Source organism: Halyomorpha halys, unplaced genomic scaffold (assembly GCF_000696795.3).
Source record: "Halyomorpha halys isolate HHAL.00 unplaced genomic scaffold, Hhal_1.1 Scaffold596.1, whole genome shotgun sequence".
NCBI classification, from domain to species: Eukaryota; Metazoa; Arthropoda; class Insecta; order Hemiptera; family Pentatomidae; genus Halyomorpha; species Halyomorpha halys.
The window spans coordinates 761443-771695 of NW_027106269.1; the positions used below are offsets into that span (position 1 = coordinate 761443).

General features: G+C 31.8%; 1 protein-coding gene across 6 annotated transcripts in view; it reads right to left on the reverse strand.

Moving 5' to 3' along the window:
* Nucleotides 1-10253, reverse strand: part of Nha1 (Na[+]/H[+] hydrogen antiporter 1) — a 244678-nt gene that overhangs the window by 227989 nt on the left and 6436 nt on the right. For 3 of the 6 annotated variants that reach the window (XM_014426848.2, XM_014426850.3, XM_014426847.3), the window contains exon 2: nt 8847-8923. The exons of the other annotated variants lie outside the window; for them this stretch is intronic. The gene's annotated coding sequence lies outside the window, so the exon portion shown is untranslated. The remainder of the gene's footprint in view (nt 1-8846; nt 8924-10253) is intronic. 6 annotated transcript variants of the gene reach the window in all.

The window sequence follows — 10253 nt, forward strand, 5'->3', positions numbered from 1 at the left end:
AGAGTTCAAAAGGATTTAAAAGCTGAATTTTTATTGTTTGAACTTTTATTAATTTTGTAATTTGAAATAAATAACCAGATTTTATTAATAATAAAGTAATAATTATAATACATTCCTCTTAGCTAAAATTAATTCCAGTATATTTTGCATAAATTGTTATGAAATCATACATTAACAGCCTGAAGAAAGTCTGATCTATACCGCTACAACCCAGGAAGGGTTGTAGTCTTTGGTAACTTACTTGGTCTTAAGTACTTTTTAATAACTAATAACATTTTAAAACCTCTTGAAAGCAAACAAATAAAATAATAAATTTTCATTAAAATCAGACTATCAGCAGAAGTATAAATATTTCTATTACATTCCCTAAACCCGCCCTTTGGCATTGCTTTTCCATTCATTACCGATAAACATTTTCATTTTATTTTGGGGATCAAACGTTATACATTTCAATTGTATTGTTTCGAGGGCTATTCATTCTGATTATCATTTTTATCCAACCACAATGCAAAATAGTTCTTTAATAGATGATCTGCCGCTTAATATACGTCAAGCCTCGGCTCTTTTATTTAAATAAGTAAATAATATGTATATACTATAGTATACATAATTTTCAAAATAATATAAGATTTAAAAAATAATAATGTCATAATTAGATATATTAAATCCATTGGAGATAAATCAACTATGACAGTTATGAAAATGTTCATATTCTCTTGGCTGTTCTGTCACGTCGGTAATGTGGTTTGTGCTCGTGTGATCCAGCTAATCACTAAGACTATTATGGCAATTATATCTCGAGGAGCAAAATCAAGGGACCACAATAAGGTGAAGGCCCTTATTAGGGTTCTGTTGTGGTGAGTTAATCTCTGCAGTCGAAGCACCAGAGGGGCTCAAGTATAACCACAAGTGGTAACGCAATCTGTTGTTTCTTCCTTGCTAAGGAGGGTTTATTAATAAAAACCTGTAAGATAGCTGGAATATGTGTCAAAAACTAAGTTAACATGAGATGTATGTGTCCAGTTTCGCATTTGAAAACAGCAAAACCAGATTTTTTGAAATTATTTTCAGCGAAAGTGAATATTGACATAAAAAATTCTGCGAAATAATTAATGAATTATTTAAAAAGCATATTTTATTATTATATTAAAGGCATATCATAATTTTTACATCATATTTTCTGTCGTTTCTGACGGTTTTCTTACCGTTATTAAACCCGATTGTAAAAAAAGTCACATTTAGTGTTGTATTTAACGAGTGTTGTATTTAACTGAGCCCTAATAGAACTCTTTACGTTCAATATTTTCCTAGATAAAGTTTTTATTTATCTCCAATATTTATACCAAAGAACAAGAAATCTATACGATGTAAATTTATTTTGGCAAATATCTTGCAAATTGCTAAGTGGAGTGTAAAGATGTTCATTATAAAGTACTTTAGTGTATATTTAACTACCTTTCAATTGAGTCGTTATTGATATCTCAATGTAAAATAGTTCCTATATGATTCATTTTCAATGTATATTGTAAATTACCAAAATAGTTTAAAAATACTTATAAGATTCTTCTTCAATCGGCACGACTACCCATTACTGGGTCTTGGCCTCCTCATGCAGGCCACCAGTTTAATCTGTTAAGGGAAGTTGCTCTCCAATTCCTTCGAGCAGTGTCCTTCAATCCTCTTCAATACCATCCAACCATCGAAGCCTTTCGGCCGCATCATGTAGGTGCTCATTGAGTAGTTTGTTTAGGATCCCTATCCTTGTTACATGGCATGCCCAGCGCAACCTATCAATTCTCACAATTATTCCAACATCAGGCTCACCTATCAACAAGTTGACTTCTCTGTTTCCCTGTAGACCCTGAGTATCTTTCTCTCAAACGTTTGTAGATCCCTTTCATTGGAGTTCGAAAGTGCCCAAGTTTTCGAGGCGTAGGGCCGCACTGGTCGAATTAACGTTTTACACAATGTTGTTTTCGTGGATCTTGATAGTGAGGTACTACGAAAGTGCCTACGCAGTCCAAAAACACCTATTGGACGATGCTATTCATCTCCTTATCTCAGCCGAAACGTCATTAGTGGTATTAACTTGTGATCCAAGGTACATAAACTCCTCAACACGTTCGAAATGTAATGAACAATTTGGACAATATCTACGTTGAAACCTCTTTCTTGACCAGATATTATATATTTGGTTTTGTTAGTATTAACAAGTCCCAGCTTCCTTGCAGCAGCATCAAAGGCAAGAAAGGCCTCTTCCAGAACATCTTTTGATCTCCCAATAATGTCGATATCATCTGCATATCATAGGATTTGTACCACATGATTAATAGTTACGCTTTTCTGAACCTTTGATTCTCTAATAACTTGTTCCAGACCAATATTGAATAGCTTACAGGCTAGAGAATCTCCTTGTCGAACGCTATTTTGAGAGGTGAATCTCTCAGATAGATCTCCCAGAATTTACACCATACATTCAGTATTGCTCATTGTAAGTTTTACAACACGGATGAGCTTAACAGGTACATTGAGGTCTTTCATTGCCAGATACAGGGCCTCACGTTGAATGCTGTCATAGGCAGATCTAAAACCTACGAATTGATGATGTGTCTGTATTTAGTATTCTCTTCCGTGGTCAAGGATGGTTCGTAGGGGAAAAGTTTGGTCAGTTGTTGACTTCAATTTACGAAAGCCCATATTTCCACAAGACTCTATCTACATGCGGTAGTAATCTTTGGTACAGTATATTTGAAAATATTTTATAGGCACATTGAAGTAGAGATATGCCTCGATAATAATTACATAAGACTGTCTAGGTTCCATGCTTTCGGAATGATTTCTTCTGTCCAAATCGCAACAAAAAGATTTTGTATTGCTTGGAAAAGCTGATCTCCCCTTTCTTAACTAGCTCGGCTATTTAATAAATATACAAAATTGGATTTACTCAACAATTAAAAAATACATAGGCAATAGAAAAGATCCGTCAGTCGAAGTCTGTGTGCAATTTTATCTAAAACATATAAACGACCAAACTAAAAAAAAAAAAATAATAATTTTAAAAAAAGAGCCTTTTACCAAGGGAATAATTTAGTTAGTTCTGGAGAGCAGGCCCGCTGCCCAAAATATTTTATTCTCATTTCACTATACTTAGGGCAGGTTCCCAAGGAGTGAAAGGTATCTTCCTTTTCATCGGAATTACAAACGGGTGCTGGGGCGTTTGCTGAATGGTTAGAAGTGATTCAGTCTGTAAGACCGCCTTCTTACAGTTCTCGTTTTCTGGTAGAGGTGGGTGGAAAACTTGAGGTGGTGGTCCAGCTTCACACCCAGATATACTATGGAGTTGGAGATGATGGTGTCGTCCAGCTTGAGCGACTACGGGAGAGTCAATCGCTTGTGTAGAAATTCTAAGTATAGAATATGGACATACTATGCAACCATATGTCAAAAGTGACATAGGTTCAGTCAGACAAAGGGCAAATTGTTTAAATAATAATACCAGTCTGTTAACTCGCACAAATCGGCAACACTTGAAGTATCGAGATTCACTCCGTAACATCCCTAAAATTCCTGTCATTTTCCGTACCATAAAATTTCTTTTTTACCAGCTCATTCGCTAGGATATAAGGTAAGCGGAAGCCCGGCATCTTCAGAACTTTTAAAATATAATTGAAGTGCGTTTTCAGCGTATAGGAGTTTATCGAGGCGATACTTGTACCCTGACTTAAAATATAACTAGGCGTATATGTGGTAAGGAGCAGTAATTTTATGTTAAAAAATACCCTTTACATTTTTCGATGATGTCATAATGCTCAAAACACTATATCTGCCCTTCATAACACACCACCGCCCAAGAGATCGATTCATAAACTTCTAATTATCTTGTTTATGGTATGTTAAGGCTTGCAATCAGATTACGATAACTGGAGTTTCAACCAAATTTAGCCTGACAGAAGTTTTCTGAAAAGTGGCGCCTCAAGATCCACCTTATAATTAATTAATTCATATAACTGATTTTTAATTTATTATTCTTGTTGAATATCAATTTTTATAGATGCAAGTCATTTACTGTACTGGGTAACTCGATTCGTGAGAGGGTTGTTCTCTAAACAAATACATGCATTATTACGTTCAACCATATTGTTCTTGCCAAGGTGCGATTTATGGGTTAGTAAGAAATTTTTATAATCTTTATTTTTCATAAATATTATCTATGGAATTTCAAGATCACTTGATTTAAATTGATAAAGAATAATTTAATAATGCCCAAAAACCAATACACATTTTCAACCCAGTTATCGTTGATGTCAATTAGTCATTTGCCCAAGTTATACCCAAAGCATTCCACCGCAGAGCTGTGTCTAATTGCAGTTGAATCGTTGGGTATTGTAATGTTATTAATTTTAGCTCAAGAGACACTACGCAATAATCATTATTGTTTAATAACTATTACCTGAACCCTTATTCATTAGATTATCTTTTGAATATTGTTATCTTATTTGGAAAGCAATTCAACAAGAGAGCTATCTCATAGATTATCATTAAATAATGATGCTTTTAATTGAAGGAACCCAACTGATAAACTGTTTCCTCAATAGCTTAGCCACCTGATCAGTATATGCTCTTTTGTTTCTAAAATGAACAAATACGTCTGCTTAAAAATGTATTGGAAGAGTCTACATGAGGAATTATTTTAGTCGCTATATATTTAAATAGAAAAAATCGAAGTTTAATGTTTTAGTTTTAATTACGTACACTATACAAATTTATAAGAAAATGTTTATTATTTATGTAATAATAAAATTTACAAACTTTTCGTACTAAAAAAATTATTTCAAGTCCCTGAACATTGTTGGACATAAATTATTCTTTTCAAAAAAATTAAATCATCAACTCGTTTGTAGAAAAAAATAATTCTTTATAATAAGGTTAAAAAAAAGAAATGTCCCATACATAAAATTTCAAAAAAAACAAAAAAAAAAACTGAAAACTGCTTCGCTATTGGATTGTATTTTATATTCCTTTTAAGATCCTATTTCAATTTAGATTTCAATATTCATATGCACTATTGAATGAGTTGAAATAATCAACAGTTTATAAACAAATTAAAATAAAAAAATCAATATGAGATTAGCCACTTTATAAGTTTATAAAGTGTTGATTATTAGTAAATTATAAATTTCAATAATTCAAAAAATGGAACTTTTCATTTTTTATCAAGCTTCTTGCATTATTCACATAAAAAAAAAATCAACTTAAATCTTTGTCAAAATAGTTGTACTGTACCTAAGAAATAATAAATGAAAGAAAGAAAACTAAGTTATCTCACTAAACTAAGACTTTTTTTTTCAAGAAGCGTCATATAAAGACCACACATTCTTACCTGATTATAATACAGCCATCTCCACCATTATCCCTGTTTATATATATATTTATAAGATATATTTGAAGAATCAACTTATTATATTCTAAATAAGAATAGGTTAGGATCGAGCGCCTCTTAATGATACAAAAATTTCAAATGCATCAGTATTGAAATTTTTAAAAAGTATATCTTTTCATATTATTTAAATTAAAATGTAGCATCATTATTATTTTTTTGTTTTAATTTTTATTGGGTATTGTTCCTTGGACTCCTTCACAAGTACAGCACTTACAACTTCATAGTTTTAACAAACTATTGGTATCTAAGAGAACATTGATGAAGAAAAAACATCTCTAACAGTTATCCTTTACGGAAACAAAAATATTGAAAAAACTACAAAACGATATTTGACGAATTTTGAATACCCTCCTTCAAAGGTAACATTTTAAATTAAATTAAATTGATTAGTTAAAGTTTAATATCGTCTAATGTATACTTACGATTGGATCTTTCCAATTCTGATTTATAATTTGAAGGTACATCATACCTTGGTCTGTAAACCTTATTATAGATTATGTTTTTTCTTTACAGGGGGTTCCTTCAAACAAAAAATTGGTAGTAACTAATAAAGCAAATTCCAAGGAAATTTTAGGAAGTTTGACCATTTGATTAACTCACAAAAAAAATAAAGAAGGTGATACTACTAGGAATCAATAGCTAATTAGCTCTTAAATAAGAAACTTGCACTATGCGTCCGATCAAATGTAAACGTGATAAGAGTGACGATGACACAAATCGCCTTTGATCACTTTCGACAACAATTCAATGGAATGAGTAGTTGAAGTTAGGGTGTTGTAAGATAATTAAAATTTAATAGGCCTTAGCGAAATTGTATCTTCCATTTCGCTTAGGCTTAAAATAAAAAAAACTTTCCTGATTAGGATTCGATATAAGTAATTAATATTTTCTCGTCAATATTTGTTAACTATGTTGAAATGTTACTTTGGTTTGCAAAACCTGATTTATGGGTCTCAACACGAAGTATTGTTGTCGACATGTCTTAAGCCGAAAATGACAAACGTAGTTATTTTAAATTCTATTTTTCACTTCAGATAAAAACTTAAAAATTATATTTTAAATAAAGGCTTCGAATAAAAAGTCTTGGTGGCTTACCAGGTCTGTAAGAAGTTGGTAGCGCATTTTCCCTGCGGCTTAAATCCACAAGGTTAGGGAAGGAAATCCCTCATCCCGTTCCTCCTCGCCTCTTATCTCACATGAGAGTGATGCTCTTACCTTCAACAAGTCTTTCATATGCATTGAACCTTGTCATCTTACTTCGTACAGCAAACTTTGGAATATATTTATTTGACAATGAAAATGAAATAAACTATACGGAACTAACTTTAAAATTCTAATTTCTGACTTCCGGCGATTGATTCTGTTGATTTTATATTGAAAGGGTGACAAACAAATTTTTAATTTATATCAGTCTGAAGTAACCAATTCTCTCATTTTATTGTTGATATTTTAGTTTCTTATAACTTAGCCAAACTAATAATGAAATGTAATCAGTGACCTAGAAAACACGTGTTAGCACAATAAGAAACGGGTTTGTTTCTATAAGATTTTTTGATTTTTGTCTCTTATAGAAGAGAAACCAATCTAATTTGTGTATCAATGTTTAAATAAAAAATCGTTTATAGCAAAAAGATCCGGGTGACACACATAGCAGAACAAAAATATTACCAAGCAAGTTTTCGCTCCATTTTGCAGTGCTTCAGCAAGATTAAATGAGAACAAGAGAACAACTTACATTGCTTGAGATAATGATAAGGCTGTAAGAATATAAGTAGGAAGTAGCATGAAAGATTGGATAAGTATTAAGAAAAATTGACAAATAAAAATAAAGGAATGTATCAAACTATAAGAACAAACAATGACAAACATTTGTTGAAGCTTTAAGTGCATTATTAAAGATTTTTCTGAATTTTATGTTGAACCCACAACAAATTGGAATGTTTTTTAAATCCATCAAATTTACTTCAAATTACCATTGAGAGGTAACTCAACCAACAACACTAATTGCAGAACAATCCTATAGCACATGCTACCGTGTATGTATTTACACCAACTTACTTTGATAATGGTATCTGGATGGAGAGGAAGGGAAGCTAGTCCGAGAAGTGGGCATTGTTGTCTTTTTGCAAACCCGCTGGCGGCTATCTTGAGATTACCGCTGCGTACTTACCAAGAAAGGAGTGTCAAGATTCATTTTTGGGATCCCTGAGAAATAAATATTAACAGTCCCAGGTGAGAATTGAACCCACGCCGTTCCGAACCGAGCCCTGTGGCTATCACTCCCCAACCCACTCAGCTATCAGATCCTCTATTATATTTATAAACTCTTTAAAATAAGAAAATTTTAAACTTGATACTCTTCCTTATAGAACAGATTATATGGGTTCAATCTTTTGCAAAGGAATCTTCAACTGTGGTCCATTAAAAAATTTATCGGTTGATTGTCTGTTTCAATCATTCAAGGGATTCACTTAAATTATTTCCCCTTGAACTAATTCTTAGATGTAAAAGAATCGTCAAGTCGTTAAGTGCTTTGTGAAACGTTGGGATAGGATACTGGCGTACGTCCGGCATACCTAATTTTTATTCATTAAATAAGCATTAGAAAAAGAATTATACTAATTATCTAATTATTCAACTGGTTAAAAGCAGGTATATTTTAATCTTAATTATGTGGGATTTTGTCACAGCATTTTAAATGTCTTAATTTCAGCCATAATTCTAAGAGGGGTTGAATCGAATTTAGGAGTACGGCTTTTTAGTCCATTAACAGGGAAGAAGATTTATTCATGAACCGAAGTTGGTTCTTGAAAAGGCGTTTAAATGTAAAAGATTAGAGTTGTAAAAGTTCCTAAATGCGAAAGAATGAAGTTTTCGCCAACTACCTAGTACAGATATTCACAAACTTGACCTTAGGCGGCTTGTCTGAAGGCAAAACTTAAAGTTAAAAGATAAAGTCTTGAAATAATGGCTCCTTCATCAGGATTTTTTGTTTTCCGGAAGTTAGAGATCATCGTGTTTTCAACCTTCAGTTTAATTAGTTCATTTAAATTGTTTTTCTCTTAATTTATAGCTTTTAAGGAACGATGTTCTATCGAAGAGACGTTAATGAAACATTAATACTGCGCTTTTCTGATTTTTGTTGTTGTTCTTATACATCTTAATTAAGGTGGTCTATGATGTTTCCATCAATTACGTAAGATAAATCACTATTTTAGAATGAATATGTTGTAAATAATATTAGTAGTTTTTGATTATATGTCAAGTATTGAGAGAGCCCTAATAATATTATTACAATAGTATTCAGTATACAATAGTCAGTAATAACCATTGATTTAACAAAAATAAAAAAAAAATAGTGATTGGAAATGTATGAGTAATATTTTATTCAAATATATGGACCTACCTTTGATGAATAAATGATGTCAATAACGGGTATTATTTTTCAATTTTCTGGTTTGTTGCACATGTTTGCGGATTATCCTGTAACAGACATGCGACCACATAAAATACCTTTGAAAATTTATAAATAGGCATAGTCGAAATTGAGAAAATTCAGTAAATTGATTTTTTTTTTAATTTTTAGATTCATTAATTTGTTTTATTGTCATAATTTAGGTAATCATTTCCTTCTAAAATTATTAGTTACGTGATAACTTTTAGGAAAAATATACAAAGCCGTGAAAAATGGTTTCTCTGAACACCAAAAATGTTCGTGACTGTAGAAAAATATATTTCCTTAGTTGCTCAAGTAATGAATGACAGAGGCCGTAGGTAATCGAGAACGTTGTGACCCAAACTTGTAAAAAGCGATGCCGGTTCGAATCTCGCCAAGGCGGATTGATTTTTATTTCGTGGTGGATCCTCGGAATTGTTCTCAACGCCCCTAGAACGGACTGGTAATCTGTAGAATAATCCACTCTAAGTTAGGAAGTTGGAAGAGATAAGATCAACATCGAGTAGATCAGCTGATTCAAATGTATATATAAAATTGAAACTGAGGCAGTCTAGTGGGCAGTATGCCGAGGAACTTCTGCCACACTACAACAGAATCGCAGATAAACTCAGTGAGATGGTGGATACAATCTAGGTACAGGGTCGGATGCAATACCTATCTATGTTACTTAAGATACAGTTGGCAAAAGAACTAGGGAAGAAGGAAGGAGAGAGCGCTCGTTTATGGATGTGCTTAAGATCTCATGGATAGAAGCACTAGAGTTTTTTTCCCTAAAAAATTAAAACATATTTATTTTCTACAACCAGTTTGATATTCATTTATACCATGATTTTTGCGCTCAGTTAAGAATAAAATACTCTCAGGCATGCAAATAGTATCAAAAGTAATAAAAAAAAAAAAGGAAAATTAAATATGGAATGTATTTATTATATATTTATTTTTTGATAAATATTTATTGATAATAAAAACAACAATAAACAACCTTTAATACATGTCTTCATCTTACATACTTTAAATGACTTTGCTAGAAAGCTTAACAGCATATACAGATAAAAATGTAAAATTAAGAACCTAAAGGATTAGATGATTTTTTATTTTTTATTGACCGAGTAAAATAAATAATAATTGATTATGTCAAAGAAGTATGTTGTGATCATGCCTGTTTTAAGCCGAAATAAAAGTTCACTGTTTCTGCACTGGGCTAAATATATTATTGTTTATGAGCATTTTTTAATAGCGTAAAAATATATAGTTATATATTTATAATCTTTAAATTTCTTTCTTGAGACTGGCAATTTTTTACTAAATAATTCAAAAACACTATCCAAATTATAGTCTCAAAACATTTATTTCATT